Source organism: Columba livia, chromosome 11 (genome assembly GCF_036013475.1).
Source record: "Columba livia isolate bColLiv1 breed racing homer chromosome 11, bColLiv1.pat.W.v2, whole genome shotgun sequence".
Classification (NCBI taxonomy): domain Eukaryota; kingdom Metazoa; phylum Chordata; class Aves; order Columbiformes; family Columbidae; genus Columba; species Columba livia.
The window spans coordinates 16,144,265-16,162,304 of NC_088612.1; the positions used below are offsets into that span (position 1 = coordinate 16,144,265).

The 18,040-nt window shown below is 36.9% G+C and overlaps 1 protein-coding gene across 22 annotated transcripts in view; it reads right to left on the reverse strand.

Moving 5' to 3' along the window:
* OTUD7A (OTU deubiquitinase 7A) overlaps positions 1 to 18,040 on the reverse strand; it is a 169,855-nt gene that overhangs the window by 68,670 nt on the left and 83,145 nt on the right. For 14 of the 22 annotated variants that reach the window (XM_021299275.2, XM_065076069.1, XM_065076064.1 and 11 more), the window contains one exon: positions 2,302 to 2,431. The gene's annotated coding sequence lies outside the window, so the exon portion shown is untranslated. Of the gene's footprint in view, positions 1 to 2,297; positions 2,432 to 17,212; positions 17,266 to 18,040 lie in introns of all 22 variants that reach the window. The other 8 variants (XM_065076065.1, XM_065076062.1, XM_065076059.1 and 5 more) reach the window with 2 other exon arrangements.

Genomic DNA, 18,040 nt, shown 5'->3' on the forward strand with positions numbered 1-18,040 from the left:
CAAACACTTTCATCTGGGAATAAAATGTGGCCTTAATTTGGTTTGGCTCATCTTGCCTTCGAAGTGAATTAAACTAAATTCACTGGAGGCCACTTTAATTATGAATGGGAGAGTGCACAGAGACTTGGTGGGATTTAAGCTGCCCTCTTTAAATTCCTACATTTACTTGACTTGCATTAATTTTCCTCAGCATCTTGTATAGACAAGCCCTGAACAGATACGTTAGATGGAGAAGTAAAAAAATAGAGAACGAGAGAAGCTATGCTGAAGAACCCACAGGGAACACACTAAATCCCCGTGGGAACGGTCGAAGAAGAACTGTTATCAAAGAGAAGAGATTTGTTCAACTATTTCTAGTTCAGTTCTAGGCAGATACCACCAAAGTTCAGAGACCTAATGAGAAGTATTTTAAAAATGCAGCTACATTTGAGTTTTCAGAAATGCTATTTAAAACCTCTACTATTTGCTTATTTATTTCAATTATTTGAACCTAGAACTACTGATAGAGGACACCACTAAATCATCTTTTGAGGTGATTTGTTTGAGAATTAGAGGTTATAAGCTATTATTGGAAAAGAAAAGAGTAGAAAAGAACAATTGAATAAATCATGCTGAGTTTAAAAGCTATGGCATACTTCCAGTGAAGAAACATTACGGGAAGGTAGAGAAACCTTAAAATACCTGAGGTCCCATATAATGTTCAGAAACACCTACAGTCACTGATGACACTGGTAACAACTGAGAGGTCCTTCACTTGCCCTCCAGCACTGACCACAGCCTGGCAGAACGCACAGCACCAGCCCCACGTCAGGTGCACAGGCAACAGGATTAATTCATCTGCTCAGATGTTCTACTGAAACATTTTCACAACTGCGTTTTCGTAGAGCTTCAGAGAGTTTTCGTAACACCATTGTTCTTACTCAAGAACCATTATGTTCTCATAAGAAAAAAACCATTCTAGATAAATAAGAAGTCCACAGGAATAGGTGTCCAGAACTAAAATAAACTGACAAGCAGAAGACAGAGCCTTTCCAGGTAAGGATCCTCTACATATCTTCACCAGTATTTTTTCAGGATAAAATATCACCATTGCTATAACGTTTTTGCTTTCATACAAGATGACGGGTAAGAGAATGCAGGTAAATCAGTTACGGTGTTTCTCTTATTTTATCTACAAGGGCCCTCACAGTGTGTTCATTGTATTCTGGCAGAAAGCAGCAGCGCAAGAGATAAATGTAACGTCCCTAATAAAACTGGAATTTCCCGAAAACAAAGACCTTCATTTTAAATCAAATTCAAGCATCAATTGTTCTTTATCTGGAAGAGTAATAAAGAAGTACGTAGGATTATACTATACTATACCGGAAATAGAAGAAATAGGGTTTCAAATGTTAATATGAGGTCTTTTATTAAACACAGATTTTCATTAAGTAACGTGCATCTCTTCCACTAAAATGTATCTCTACAGAAGCAATATGAACAAGCTAGATTATTTCCTCATTCAGAATTTTTCCCCTCATTTTCCCCATTTAATTTTTTTTCTGACACTGCAATAGGATATTATTTGCAAAAATTGAACATATTCCTCCAAATGTCATCCTTCTTTCAAATAAAGAAGGTATGCTGGCCGTAACTCTAATCTTAACACAGTTTTCTCTCATAAAAACACATATCATACTCTGCATGCATAAAACTTACATCAGTATGTAAAAAGCAAGATGTCTGAATAACCATTATTGAATATATATATATATATATAACGTGGACTTTAGTGTTTTCAAGTTTGCATTACATTAAATATGAAACACTTGAGCCTACAGACACCATGAAATGCACACTGCTCAACAACAACACACTGAAGACCAGCTTAACCGCTTGCTGTTCCTTGCATTTTGAGTTACCTAGCCTCCTATTTCTACATTGCAAATTCTAAAATTGTCATAGCAACAGGAGTTAAGGCTTCATTTACAACACAGACAATCTTTCCCATTGTGTTATTCATGCATAACCCTAGAGCTCTTGATTTGCCTTGTCTCGCAGTCAAGCTTTACCGGGGGATGTGGGGAGAGGAGCAGAGCACACAGGTAGGACACACAGGCACACAGTGGTCAGGCAGCTGCTCAACCTCAACCTCTGCTTTACACCAAGTTACTTCCTCCTATATTTTCATTTAGGAACAAATGCTGCTGCTAAGAAGCCAAGCTGCTAAGATTAGTTCTGTTAAGGCTGCTTATTCTTCAGCTGTAAATAGATAGCTGATTAAAACTATATTTAAGCAAATTTTTAATTTGACTTACTTACAGACTTTAAATAAGAGTTCCTTGAGGCATGTGTCAGATGGGCGTTATGCTGCTGGTTTTTGGTGAGGAAAATAATCCATTTTTGCCACAGTAGAAGGTATGAATAAGCAAAATTTTGTCCCCTGAGAAATCTGAAAAAAAAATAAGTGGTATATTAATAAGTCTCCTTATTCCATGCTATTTGAATAATAATAATGATAACTGCCAAAATCAACTTTACCTTTGACCTTAGGAGACCTAATAGATACTACTCTCAATGCGGATAAATTACCATATACAGTAGTTAGCATTAAGAAGATTACTTGGGCATAACCCAGACAATTAAGGAAAAAAAAAAATTATGAATGTACTAAAATACCCTTATGGCTACCTTATGTGAAAATAGTCATTCCCACTTAAAAATTCATCTAACAGTTCTCTTTAAGCTTCATCAAATACACCTTCAGAAATTTTTCTCCTTATAAGCTTTCAAAATCAAAGGCAATGAAGTACTGAAGAGTTATCCAAGAGGAGAATTAACCAGGATAGCTACTTTTTTTTTCATGGAAAAAAGGGACCAACACATGAAGAAAGAAGGAACACTACTTTATTTCATGGGATTTATTTTCAAAATCAACGCTATTTCCCTTCGCATATAATCTAATCCTATCTCTTAAGTATAAATCCTGCTGTTTGCAAATATATAATCTAATTACTATAAGCTCCACCTTATTATTTTAAAAGGCACTTACAATCAGTTTTACTGTTTCTGGCTTTTTAATCCATTCACAAAACTCATACGCTTGTAACTGAGCCCAGCCTTATCAAAATCAGGATTTAACAGATATGTGTCCAAACCCTTTCATCATGGAAAATATTCCTTCCAATAATGCTTCTAAAACAGGCAGAAATGTAACAAGGTCAACATTTTTCATTAATTTGTGAGAATTACGGTATGAAAACAGAATAGTGTATTATTTCTAATTAGTTCCTAGAATACCACATTTCCTAGAAATAACCCAATCTCAGTAGATAATAGTCTTTATGCAAAAAATCCCAGTTGTCTGTGTCAACTCTAACATAAAGTGTTTGTGAGCTAATATACAATACTGAATGAGATTCCTATACATTTTATTTTCCTTCACCATTATGTATTTTCATGCAAGAATCATATATCTGACCACAGAATTATCTTCAGTTCTTTTTCGGGGATTGCTCGTGAATGAACCATATCACAGATATCCTCATACAGAAGATTATAAAGTTCAGAATAACATAAAAAGAATCATTTAATACATTGGAAAGGAAATATAAGTAGCAGTCACCCCACATTTCCCTATGACCCTCATCTTTGTCACATTCACAGAACTTTAACAAAATCCAACTGTAAAACCTCATCAACTTACCAAAGTAACTTTTAATAGATCTAACACTTTCAAATGCACTTGAACTGCAAGGGATAGAAATAACCATCAAGTGTGAATATGCCTCAACATTTCCATCTATCCTATGAAATTCCTAATAGCTGTGGGAAAATAACTAAAAACTCTAATGCAGCCTTCAAAATCAAATGATTATGTTCCTGCTAAGGAGATTTAACTTTTATCCCCGTCCCAAATAATCAAGCAGTCAATGCATATTCCTTTTTTCAGCTACATATTAACAAAGAATGAATGAAGCATTTTTATAGTCTTGTTCAACGCATCAGCTGCACAGAAAAATAAACCCTTTCCATCCAACATTCAACCCACATCAGTTGAAAGAGGACTTAATGCATGTGCTTGCAGTACATACACTTTTTAGCTAATCACAATGTACCACTTAAACTATGCTAAGAACTATTCCATTTAGTTTGCTGTCATAAACAAGTGACCTAAAAGATTACCGTGGCTACTATGATTGTTAGGGTACGAGGAAATGCATGTAGCTCAGCCCTTTTTGGCACTTCTCACGCATGCACTGCAGCTTCAATAATTTATTTAGTTTTCTCTTCACTCTTTTTAGTTTTTACCTGTTTCACTGGACATTATCTTTACCCTGATAAGTACAGTGTGCAAAAACTCAAGCTTATACATAACTTGCAGTGAGATTTATAGCAGTTATTGCTACCCTTGCAAATAATTTCTGCAGTCATTCTGTGAAATACAAGTTCTTCTTTACAAATGGCATTTCACCTGACTAGCATATGGGAGATTATAATAATAATCTGTGCAGGAATCCAACATTAAGGCTAACTTCACACCTTAAGAACTTAATTTTGTTATTATAAAAGGTCCTTCTGAGGGAGCGTTCTCCCTTGTATGTATTTCAAAACAAAGAACCTGATCTCAAACAGGTCTTTTGAGGATAAGGAGGAGTCTTAGTAAAATCCACTGAGACCAAAAGTTCTGCATTAAGAATGAATACTCATAGTAACCTTCTCATTTTTTCCCCTATTTTAGTCTGACATTTCAAAGTAATCATTGACAAAGAGCTGAAGAAGCTTCCTCTACTGAGGTTTTAGAAGTACCTCACTTTTCTTTTGAGACTGTCATGCAGTCCTTGTGCTAAACTCAAAACGTGTCCCGTTTTCCACTCCTATTTCTAACAGAGTCTTCTTCAGGACCAGCTGTACAGTGCTGAAAACCTTCTCTGCTAATATCCTGTTGAACCTAGATCAGCATATCCCCACAAAGTCTCAAGCATGTACTCGCTTCCATTCTTTTTTTTCATGTGTGAAGTCTCAAGTAGTTTTAGTATAAGACAGCAGCTTTGTGCTTAGTTTCTTTTAACACTAGGCTTCTTCAGTGTAAATTCTACATTCAGAACAAGGCCTTACATGAATCAGTAGTTCTCTGTGAAGATTTCATTTAGCTCAAGCAACACATGAAGGAAAATTTGCCTCTAACAATACAAAAGCAGTAGTATTTCAGAAGATATATTATATAATTAATATTTATTATTATTTATTAAGTGCTAGCACAAGCGGATTTTCTTTTTGTACTGAACCTTCATCACATGAAATCTCTTCGAATGCACTGCAGGAGAAACATCTAGCACTTCATCTCTTTCTTAAGTCTCTATAGTTTGTCAGTAGTTACTGATGAAGGAAAAGATCTCTCCTCTAGGTAGCAAAATTCTTATTTACCCTGACTGGTGGTTCTTCATGTGAGAAACGGAACACATTTCTCCTCTCCTTGGCTTATTACTAGTTTAACTCAGAAAATGTGTGCAGTGGATTGAGGTGACAGCGACATGAAGGCAGAAGCTTAAAGAACATCAAAAGTGTTAGCATTATGAGCTTTGTATAAATAGTCTTATTGATCCAATTCTGTGAGCATCATTTATCTTCTTGCACATGGAGGCTGGAGAAAGGCTCAAATGCTGTACATTAAATGCACAGGCAACAAGTTAAGAGTACAGTATAGCCTTTTAAAATGAAGCCTTCAGCATATTCATGCCTTAAGGTAGACAATTCAGCTGCTACTTTAAACACAAGGCTTGACTATCTGTTACTCTTTGCATTGTTTCTCAAATCAAGGCAAAGCACATAATGGTGATTTTTTTTTCCATGTTTGTGGTTCATCCCACAGCTTCAGTGACAGACTGATGGCAAAGTTCCCTCTCACAAGTACACAAAAAATAACTGCAGAATTGAATTTTGGAGATTCAGATTATGTACAAAAAGCAAGTCCTTGTAAGTCCTTAGATGCATATAATGTAGAAAGAATAGCACGTTGCTAACTTGCCAAGCAATATAATGTGCTGGAATTCAACAGTAAGTGTATCAACTCAATGTATACAGCAGTTAAATAAGCTACAGCAGGAAAAGAGCTCACACAGACACATGGAGCAAAACAGAACTGGTAATTTCCCTCAGCTCTGTGACTCCCATCCTCATTTCTCTGAAACATGAAGCTCTTCATTTATTGCATTTACGTTAGAAAACCAAACTAAGGAGAACAGAAGGCTTAATTATTTTTCCTAGTAAAAACTTCAAATGCTTTGATGCAATCTTCAAGATTTTTAGAACAACTAGAGATACAAAGGAGAAAATAAAGATATAAGACATGGAATCTGGAATGACTCATTTCACAACATTTTGAAGATACATAATTTAAGCATAGAAACTGTGTGTTTCACTTAAACTACATAAGTAATTGACAGTCTGTGAAGAAATCATTAGGAAAACTGAAAACCATGCATCAGACAAATGTAGAGAGAAAGCACTTGTCCTCTCATTTGAATAGTACAGAACAATACATCACAGATGCGGTATTAAAGGCCATTAAACAACTCAAAAGCTATGCTGGTGACTGAGCTGTCACAGCTTGTCATGTAGCTGATCAAAACTAGAATCTTGAACTCTTCCTCAGCTCAGGGTGTCAAACTGTAGGAAAGTCATGCAGTGAAGGTCACACATAGCATTTTATACTGAGAAAGAATTGAAACGTGACTCTCATCAATTATAAGGGACACTGACCTGTTTTTAGTGCTCTGAAGACACTTATTCCAATAGTCACTACAGCAGGACTAATGCACAATTATTATAAATCATGTTCAATTGGTGGAATCTTTGCTCATCTTAAAAATCTGAGAGTTAGTACTGGGGTTAGGAAAAAAAAAAATCATGTTTTTTCAGTTGTGGGTTATTTCTGAAACTTTCTGCCAGGGTAGGGGAGGACAGGAGGATGTAAGTACATTAGTTTCAATGCCAACTCAACAGATCACTTTGCGTGGTGGAAAAGGAAAAATGGCAAGTTCCGTTCCATTATTTAAGCAGAAAAGTACCTACTCTTAATTAAATCTTGAAGAAATTGCTGAAACATTTACCGCAGTTGTAAAGATCTTTCAAGTCCTAGGGAAAGAAGTAATAGATACCTCTACAACATGACAAGCAATGTCAAAGGAACACCTTGCAACAGGCTGGGTGCCTCAGGTTTGGCCTACATGAAAGGCTTCTATTGATACATAAAATGTTTCTTAAAGATGAGGGAGGAATTTTCTTTGACGAACAATCCCATGCAGCTACAGTTGCACTGGATAAAAAGCGTGCCTGATGGTATAAATTAATTTGTTTGGAGGACTGCTGTAATTGATAAAAATCAAATCAAGGTTGACTTACAAATCAGTACCTACAGAAGGTGGATTTGCAGTGCTATCTCTGACAGCAAACCTCTAACAGAGGCAAAGCTTCAGACTGTCTGATTCTGGACATTTTTTTCAGCTAAAAGTGCTGTTGAGGAACTAGTCTTGATAGGAGGAAATGGAGTCCCCCATTGCCAGGCCATGTGCCACACCACCTCTGGTTTTACTTCCATGTCACTGACGATCTGTTCTAAAACTGACTGAAACTCAACCAAGTGGTGTTTGCCAGCCTCTGAGCATGTCAGCACTATTATTCTAGTTCATATAAAGAGTATGTATTAAATTATATGCTGCTGTGAAATACCAGTGTAGAAATGATTACAGAATACAAGACATGGGGCTAAATGTCTTTTTCAAAATCTGTGAGAGACCTCTCATACTCCATTTAGAGATATCCTGGGGGACAACAGGAAGGTGTGACAACAATTTTCTTTAGGGAAATAATGGAAGAGTAAGCTTGGTCATTTGTGCCTTTGTCCTGGCTTATTAAAGGTGGTGGTGGTGTATTTTTTTTCACAGAATCACAGAATGTCAGGGACTGGAAGGGACCTCAAAAGTTCATCCAGTGCAATCCCCCCACCAGAGCAGGAACACCCAGATGAGGCTACACAGGAATGTGTGCAGGTGGGTTTTGAATGTCTCCAGAGTAGGAGACTCCACAACCTCCCTGGGCAGTCTAGTCCAGTGTTCTGTCACCCTTGCTGAGAAGAAGTTTCTTCTCAAGTGTAAGTGGAACCTCTTATGTTCCAGTTTGCACCCATGACCCCTTGTCCTACCACTGGTTGTCACCAAGAAGAGCCTGGCTCCATCCTTGTGACACTCACCCATTACATGTTTATAAACATTAATGAGGTCACCCCTTGGTCTCCTCCAAACTAAAGAGACCCAGCTCCCTCAGCCTTTCCTCATAAGAAAGATGCTCCACACCCTTCACCATCTTTGTTGCCCTACGCTGGACTCTCTCCAGCAGTTCCCTGTCCTTCTGGAACTGAGGGGCCCAGAACTGGACACAATATTCCAGATGTGGTCTCGCCAGGGCAGAGCAGAGGGGAAGGAGAACCTCTCTAAACTACTAACCACCCCCCTTCTAATACACCCCAGGATGCCATTGGTCTTCCTGGCCACAAGGGCACAATGCTGGCTCATGGGCATCCTGTTGTCCACCAGGACCCCCAGGTCCTTTCCCCTACACTGTTCTCTAATAGGCCATTCCCCAGCTTATACTGGAACCTGGGGTTGTTCCTACCCAGATGCAAGACTCTACACTTTCCCTTGTTATATTTCATTACATTTTTCCCTGTCCAACTCTCCAGCCTGTCCAGGTCTCTGGATGGCAGCACAGCCTTCTGGCGTGTCAGCCACTCCTCCCAGCTTGGTGTCATCAACAAACTTGCTGATAGTACATTCTGTTCCCTCAAATGACAACACAAACCATGAAGATCTTTTTCAAAAATAAAGGCAGAAGTAGTACTGTACCACTGTAATTCTCTGTAATTTTCTTGGAACCTGTTTATTTTTTGTGTTGCAACTCCTTTTTAGACTTCAGCTTATACATACTAACAAACTATAAATTTGACTTCATTTTCAAGAAATATGTCCAGCAACTAGTGTGAAATTATCTGGTAGTAAGAATGGCTGTTCATCAAAACTTAAGGAAAATATAAGAGACCCTAAGCAGCAAGAAAAACCCTCTTTCTGTTAGCCAAATCAATTCTGTAACATTCTTTAAGTTTCTTCTCCCTACAAATAAGCTATAGCTGCCTCTAGTCATAAAAATGGATTACTACTTTGCATTTACAATTTTTCCTGTAATTCAGGCAATATAAAAAAAGAAATAATTAACAGGATATACTCAGGCTCAATGAAGAGAACTGGAAGCTGATGAATCAAGGAAAGTGTTATAAGGAAACATGCAGAAGAACTGTACACAAAAGAAAGGCATTAGCAACTAACAGATATTCAAAGTTTGATGTTAAAATAGAGCGGCCTGATTTTTGAGAGCTTTTGAACAGTTCTAACCAACTGCAACAGGATTAATGGACATTCCGCATCTCTGAGAAGTAGACCATTAGTTCTAATTGCCACTGTCGTCACCATCTATTATAATGTTCTATGAAAAGCAGGACACAGTTGGAGTTAAATATCAGTGTGTGAAACAGGAAATTTAGGAAGCCAGAAAAAAAAAAAAATGGAAATTGCTATTGATTGCAAAATAAGCCTGGGGGTCAGGGAATAAAACCCTTCACCACAGTGAATATTGTTGTCTACAGGCAACAGCTAAAGAAAATAACAGCAGTGCCTGTTTTTTTCACTTATGTACCAAATTCACATATTAAAACAGCACCTGTAAATGAAATGAAGAACAATCTCTCCCAAAACAAACTGCTCATCATAGACTACTAGAGAGAAAAAAAGAGCGGAAAATACAAAAGAATTTATATTCTCCTTGAGCCTTAGTCAACAAACATGATGCAAACATCACTCTAAGGAATTAGAACATGTTTTGTGGAGCTCAGTGCAAGCTTCAGCATGTAAACAGCTTTTAGTTCAACCTACCGCAGAAGGAATTATTTTTATATAGATATGTTTAAAGATCTCGGACATTTGGACTTCAGAAATACCTGCATTTTTTGCTGTTTTTTATAACAAAAAAAGCCCTGGAAAGTAGAGTTCTATAAAACAAAAATTCCTTGAAGCTATCAGAAGTGACATTCTCTTTCACACATTTTATTTTTTTGTCTTCATTTTAAATATATATTGATCCAAATTCTCTGCTTTGCTGCTGATCTGAAGATAAATGCACAGCAAAGCTGATTGGGAATTGCTAACTATTTTTAGGAACAATGTATCATCACTTTGGACAATATACATTGTCAATTGATTGGAAATTTTTCAAAGAAGCATGGCAGAAAATTGCTCTTGCTGACTAGCAGGTCTGCTTATTAGCCAGAAAATCCAGGAAAAAAGAACTAATCCTGTTTGTGTTGGTTCAAAATAATAAGATGTGGATGTGGAACAGGAGTGATTTCAATGATGATCTATGAGGAGAGGGGAGGGAGAGAGAAAATCTATTACTTGATGTGGAGAGTTGGTCCCACAACAGATCAGTAGTGCTTGATATGACAGATGCTTAGCAAACAGGCAAGACTATAGGCCCCTTAAAAGCAATAAACTAGCAAACAAACCCCCAAAACACAAGACTACAAGCAAACAAAATCTTTTGCAGGAAACCATGTTCTATCATCACCTGCAAGAAAGCAACTAAGAGAGCAGATCAAAATGGTGGCTTAAGCAGAAGCAGCAGAGGAAAAGGGCTACTCTCATTTCCCTGACAATTTCTGCAGAAACCTGTTTGAAAAATTATGTTTTTATCGTTTATGTCAGTCACTTCCCACTAAATCAGTCAGTTTGCCAGACAGTGAATACGTGCAATATTTGCTCTTCTGAGTCAGCTCTTCTCTCATTTACAAATGTTTTGGAAAACCTCTTACTTTTCAGTTTGCTGAACCAGTCAATCAACCAGCAGTATTCTCCATTTCTTGACAGACAGAATGAACTACTTTCTTGAAGCTGCAGTCAGAAGACATGGAAAAGCAAATAATCTATGGGGAGTTCACAGTAGTTTAAAATGTAAAACGGTACCAGCTGAGTTTTATCTCATTGATAATAATTTGGTTTTGTCAAGTATTAGCATCAAAGTAAAAGTGGTGGTGTCAGGAAAAGAAGAAATTCACAACCACAACTTGGATCTGAACTAAGCTAATGACACCAGTATTTGTGTTTATTTCATTTAGAAGCAGATCTGGTTATGTGCAACATAATATTAATCTATGCAACCCAGAAACTACTCAGCTACTATTTTCTTATGTACAACATCAGTGTTTTCTATGATGATGATCTCTAAAGACCATCACTAAAAGGATGAAAAATCAGCACTTTCACGAATAGATTTCCTTCAAAAGAGATTCAGCTGCAAAAAACTTCTCAGGCAACTCCAAATGGTACTGAATCTGACCTATGATTTTTACACAGCTGATGTGACTGAATATCTAGCCCACATACAAGTATCCACACCTGCTGGATTAAATTAGACTGCCAGTCTCCTAAAGTAAAGCAAAAGACCCAAAATCATGTAGGCAGCCTCGGGTAGGTGGTTCAAAATCTAGCTCTGTATTTTCTCTATAATTCAACCGATAGAATTAAAAGCTCTGAGTAGCATGCCCTCAGACAGAAAGACATTCAGAGAATTTATATTCTAATTGCCAATGCCACTTACAGATAAGCGGTAAACTTTCTCATAATACTTTACCTCTTGAAAGCCAAACACTTCATAGAACGTCACCCCAGCCTGTGTCGCCACTGAAAGCTGACATTAGAAGTCTTCTTGTCTTACCAGTCCTTCTCCAAACCACTACAAGAACTTACTAAGTGAAAGATGTCCTCACACTGTTCTCTGTTCTTTCCATTAACTAATCCATCCATTAAACACTACTGAGATGAAAACACATGCATCTGTGGAAGCAGCAACTTCAGCAAGAGTCTTTTTTTCCATATGGAGACAAAAAGTTAAGGACTAGCAAAGCTGAAATATATTAAGTTTCTTACTGCAGAAACGTGGCTGATGAAAGGACCTGAACTGCTAGAATTACACCACTTTGCCTTCATAATATGGAAAAGAAGTAACAACGTGATGTTCATGATGAAAGGATTGCAGATAGGTCAATACACTCACCTTGCCTTGGCTGGATGCAGGAAAAATGCAGAATATGTATTGCCCTAAGAGTGCTAATGAGGGTATGGAAGAGCAGGGAGGAACTGCAGTTGTTTTTCTTCTCCCACTTCTGCATTTCAAGGAATCTGAAAAAATACTTAAATCTTTTTCAGCTACCTTCCTTACTGTATGTAGAGGCATAAAGATGAAATTAGGGGTTTAGTTTTTATAGCAATTTTGCTCTTACTTCCAGGTTTGGCAGCTTTCTACTGAACATGACTAAGCTGACTATAATACCAAACAGCACAACACATACTATTTATTCTGAAGAGAAATGCTTTTTATCCATCACTTGCAATTTGCTGCACAACTTCAGTGAAGGAAGAATATACAGTATTCTGGCACAAGGACACTAGGCCTTAAAAACCAGCATTTTGATTGTGAAAGCGAGGAATAAAGTTCATTGTAAGAGCACAACAGAAGGTGCACTAACAAGCATCAGTATGATAAGCAACATCAGTCCTGTGTCCTTCCAGATTTACAAATAGCTCCAGCATTTTTCAGAAACAGGAGGCAGCTCTCAGTGCTGCAGGTGCCCATCTCTTCAGTTTTGTCTGGATCCCTCTATCTACCTTTAGTTAATAGCACACAACTATCAGCATGCTTTGAGACACAGTTAACATATCTGAATTCACAGAATCAATAAATCAATTTCACATGTAGAAAGCTTATTTGGAAAATCCTACCAGCTTTGCAGGAAAAAAGTACCTTGTTTTCTTTGCATTTTTGTCTTTTAATACCCTAAACTTCTCCAGCCACCAGCATACCCCAGAGTTAGTCCAGAACCATGTATGCACTAGACTGTCCAGACAAGTGCTGTCAAACAATGTAGAAAAAAGTATGGTTCTAGCTTCAGTCTTTCTGCACAAGTCACCAACTTTCACCAATTTTGTAAGAATTTTATTGACAATTTAACTATTTTTCACACTGTACAATGGTTTCAGGGGAACTGGGAAGAATGATACATGGATGGATGGGCACAAGTCTCATTAGAGAGACTGTTAGAAAAGCAGGCTAAAAATGCATTCCACTTTTCATGACGCTTGATATCAGTTCAACACTGCATGCCTGTGAGTTTACTAACATGACATCATCCAGTGATGTCTGATTTCTAAACTTAATTTCCAGCTCATTATAACCCTAATTTGTAGACCCTAATGGCAGAGTTGAAGGTTTACCCATCTAATTAGACCTTCTTCCTATGAAGAGATAGAAAAAATACGGTGCGAGAATTTCAGAACCCCTGGTCTGTAGCCAAACAAGTCAATTTGAAAACAGATATCTGAAGTTCTCCCTGGACAGTTAAACGACATAGACAGACTCTACTAAGTTGTTCTAGTTATGCTTTGGAGTCTCCATTAACTATATTGGAGTCCAGGTTCTTAATTCCAGGAAGACAGTTAAAAACCACATCACCTAAATACTCTGTTACATATATTGCTTAAAAATTGCAATCAAATGTTCAACATGTTGGATAAATTTAGACATTACAAGAAATGGTACTGTAGTATTTAGATATCTGTACCAAAAAATACATACTAAATATACATATATTAGTGTTTTCACATACTGCAGGACAGGTAGATACCTTTTTTTATCCTGTGCAGAAGTTACTTTATCACTTTTATTTCTTTGAATAAGCTGACTGTTATATCTATTTATCAGTAACTGCAAGAGAAATTTTTGTCTCACTAGTCCAAGTCCATGGCCTAGAAATTAAGAGGCACAGCAAATTTCAGTTCTCACTATAACACTCTTTACCAAAACAATTTAATCACTTATAATTTTTTTTATTTTTTTTTTTTTAAATTGCTGTGCTTTTAGAAGCTGAACTTTTAGGAAGAAGAAAGCCATTCTGCATACAGCTCTGCTTAGCTCCAGCTTTCAAACAAAAGTCATCTGCATAAATACTAAAACGTGTTATGCCCTTTTCCTATTTATTTCTAATGAATAAGACATATTTCTCTACTATTTTAGAGACACACTGGGTATTCCCCCAGTGCTTGTCTTTCCTATACCTCAAAAGATTTGATACAACAGATAAAGTAACTGGATAGTCATCTACTTTGTTATTTTTGCTGCTCTCATGAGTGGTTCCAACCTCAGCAACCCCAGAGCACCAGTTTCACAAGTATTGTACATAAGTCAGATGGCATTCAAGAACACCAAAGCATCCCTTAGTATTTTTACTTAGGTCCTTAGGTCCTGTCATTTCCTACCACAGAAGCTGTTTTGTTTTGTTTTGTAAAGGGTGCTAGTGGCCAGTGTGACTTCACCAAGTAAGAGATACAGAGAAGAGACAACTGGTTTCCTCTTGGGTGGCATCTCCCCATAGTGATGCTTTAATCATCACAAGAATCACAAATGTATTTAACAAATTATCTTGTTCCATCATAGTATTGACCAATTCAGCAGATGCTTTCAGAATCAATAAAAAAACTATGGCAATTATTTCTTTTTATGTATTAAAGTTTCTGTACTGAAAAGAGTGCAAATCTTTCTTAATTTCTGCATAAAGAGAAAGAGCATTCCCTCACAAAATAAAATACCTCACCGTAAAAATTTATCCAACTACTTATGCAACTTTTCAACCAAGATATTTTAATAAGCTATCCTTTTATTCCCTGCCTATAAGACCAATAAGACGTTTCTTACTTTATTACACCACCAGTGCTCTATTCATTTTTATGATACAGCAACAATAAATAATTTAAGAACACAAATGAAAAAGTCAAATCTCATGGCCTCCAGTAAAACAATATATGGAACATAATTACATACAGTATACATTTTGCAAAGGATGTTGACTCAATTCCAAATTTAGCAAAATGTGACCACCAGGAAATAAGTGTCTGGAACTTAACCACAGTGCATGTTTGACCGTTTTCAGTCTTGCAACCTACCATGTGCCAAACATCATTTCAGCTTGTAAGAGTGTTAAGGATCCTTCACTTCTCTGTAAAGAAATAACCACTTCATGAAGAGATTTCTTTAGAATCTTACTGGTCTAATTTCCACTGAAACTTACTTTGGTTACCCAAAAGGATTTTATTCTCTCTGGGTAAAGTTTCCAAAGATTTTTAGCATCCATGTGAAACCAACAGTGACAGCTTTTCATGCTCAAAACATATGGAGGTAGTTCAAGAAGAAATGTGAGAGGTGATTTTCTTGGAAAGGAGTTACTCCCTGTCTTCTCTATCAACATACCAACTTCTCCATCCATATACTCTCTGTCCTTATACACATTAATAAAACTGAGAGATCAGGGATGGATAGTTTTTGACTAATTTTACTGAAATTCATTTTATCTTTGCAAGAGAGGTAAGTCAAAGCTACATTAATTTACTTTAAGTTTGTGAATCTATAGGTCAGCCTATAGTTTGGTTCTGCAATGCTAACGATTTATTACAGTGCCCATGTATTCTTATGGACTTGATGCTAAATAACTATAAAAGAAATGTTTAAGGACTATGGAAGTCTCTATACTGCATTAAATGTTTAAAATGCATCCTTCTATTGCTCTATATTGATTATTTTTCTGTTACAATGTATTAAGGCCTTAGATTAATATGGATTATTATTTTTTAAAGTATACATTTAATTAATACATTAAAATGTATTAATTTTAATTTTAAAAAATAATTTAAAAAATACATTAAGAATGAATACATCCAGGTCTAGAACTACCTATTTTGGAAAAACACAGCTTTACTGAAAAAATAGGAAGCTTCGACACAAACAAAAATTTCCTGGAATTCCACTAGAACCTACCTTGCACAGAACTGACTAAGCCATGAATTTTTGTTTGGATACATTGGCCTGAAAAGCTGTGTGAAGTTACAGCCTTACAGCTTCTTTCACTGGTGACATGATTTATATGTTTGGTACAAAAGAGGATCAATCTCATACCTCATTACGGAATAGGGCTTAGAAATATTTTACTTATGGTAACTAGCAGAAGTATTTTGATTTTGTGAGCACTAAGTAAATTAGTCTAGTTCACACTGAAAAACATGTAATGAAACCTGTAAAGGGATATACCAGAGTTAAAGAGCATGAACTAGAATGTTCATGTTTTCTACATTTGAAAAAGCAAAGCTAGATGTTTGTACTCACTGGTATGTACCTCTATAATAACAACACTGTTGTTATTACATAACAAAATTGTCTCATAATAGACAGTTATTAAAATAACCAATCCAACTAGCAATTAAATCTCGAAATGATGGAGCGTTGCCTGTAATTAAAACACACTTTTACTTCCACCCACATTAGGCAGAGCAGCCTGAGTATCCTAATACAGCAGTTAGTCTTTATTAATTGTACCTTAATGAGGATCCCCAAGACAAATTCAATATTGAATTTCGGATAGACTAAAATCGAATGCTACATAGTCTTGAATTAGCCTAAAATTAACAGTAACTGCCAAATGATAAATTCAGGAGTAATCTGCCTGTAGTGACAGGTAATGTGTCCCGGTTACTTGCAAACCCAAATGCCTCTGTTCTCTAATCAGCCAACATATTTCTGTAAAAACACTACCACAGCAATAGCAAAGATGACACTGTCTTATCACTCTGACTACAAATTGTGTGAACTGCATCAGAAAATTTAAAATTAGATTTGTTTTATATTGATAACCACCTCCTCATCACCAGAAAGCTCTGGACATTGCTTACATCCCAAAGAGGGCAGCTTCCTAAAAATCTTGTAAGCAGCAGCTTGTTATACTTTGGATGGTACCATCGCTAGCCCAGCAGGAGACAGCAGACGTCTGCTGCAGACGTGTAAAACAAACGAGAAGCTATCAGAACTCTTGGAGGAGAATGAGCCCAGAGCAGGCATGGGCAGGGAGGGTGACAGACACTTGGTCTTATGTACAACCCAGAAAACCCCCTTGTCAAAGCAGACATTGAGCTTAGCAGGAACTGAAGGGCTTACACAGCACAACCTACAGATGAGACACATCAGACAGATTTGGTTGAGATTAGATACATAACAGCTTAACAGCATATAGAATGCTAACAGGTCTTACCTGAAACCAAGGTTGGAGAAGGTAAACCACATAAGTCACACAATGTTACGACTCTGGAGAACCAAATTTATAATTTCTCAGTTAAATCAGGCGTGAAACGTGGAAAGATCAGGGTCTAACTTGTCTTACGCAGACACTGCTTATCTCTGTTTGACCACTATCACTAGCAAGAGACTGGAATTGGCTGGAGTTCCTGCCCCAAATAAAATAATCACTTTTAAAATATTAAAGAAGTCATCAACGTGGATTGACTTTGCCGAAGCAGAACAGAGCAATGCAATCTGTTCTGGCAAGGACAAATAAAATTAGTCTGACACCTGAGTAGAAAGACAGAGACTTGCAGATGCTGAGTGCAGTGTCCAAACTGACAAGGACTTTTAAAGTGACAACAATTCCAGAAGAAACCTTCCATCTACAACACATGGATACAGCTTTTTCTCCGTGATCAAACTGGATAGTTATAAAATTCACAGCAAGAATACCAAAGGTTTTACTGATATAATTTTTAATCTTCAATAGCTTAAATAAAAAACAGTTCCCACAGAAGAAGGTGTACTGAAAAAAAATATGCATCAGCTATAGAGAGAACTGATGAGCTCAGCAATAGTTCAGGAGCCTTAAGATAGTCTGGTACATCAAGTCCCACTTCTGAAAGGGAGGCACAGACAAATAGTCGGCATTTAAGAACAGACCTTTAGCAGTCAGAGGAAAAAAAACAACCAACCAACCAAACAAACAAAAAGAAGCAGGATCAGGATACATTCTATGATTCTGTGATCACAAATCCATACAACTCTTGAAGGAGGCTCTGCAGACTTGCCTTATGAC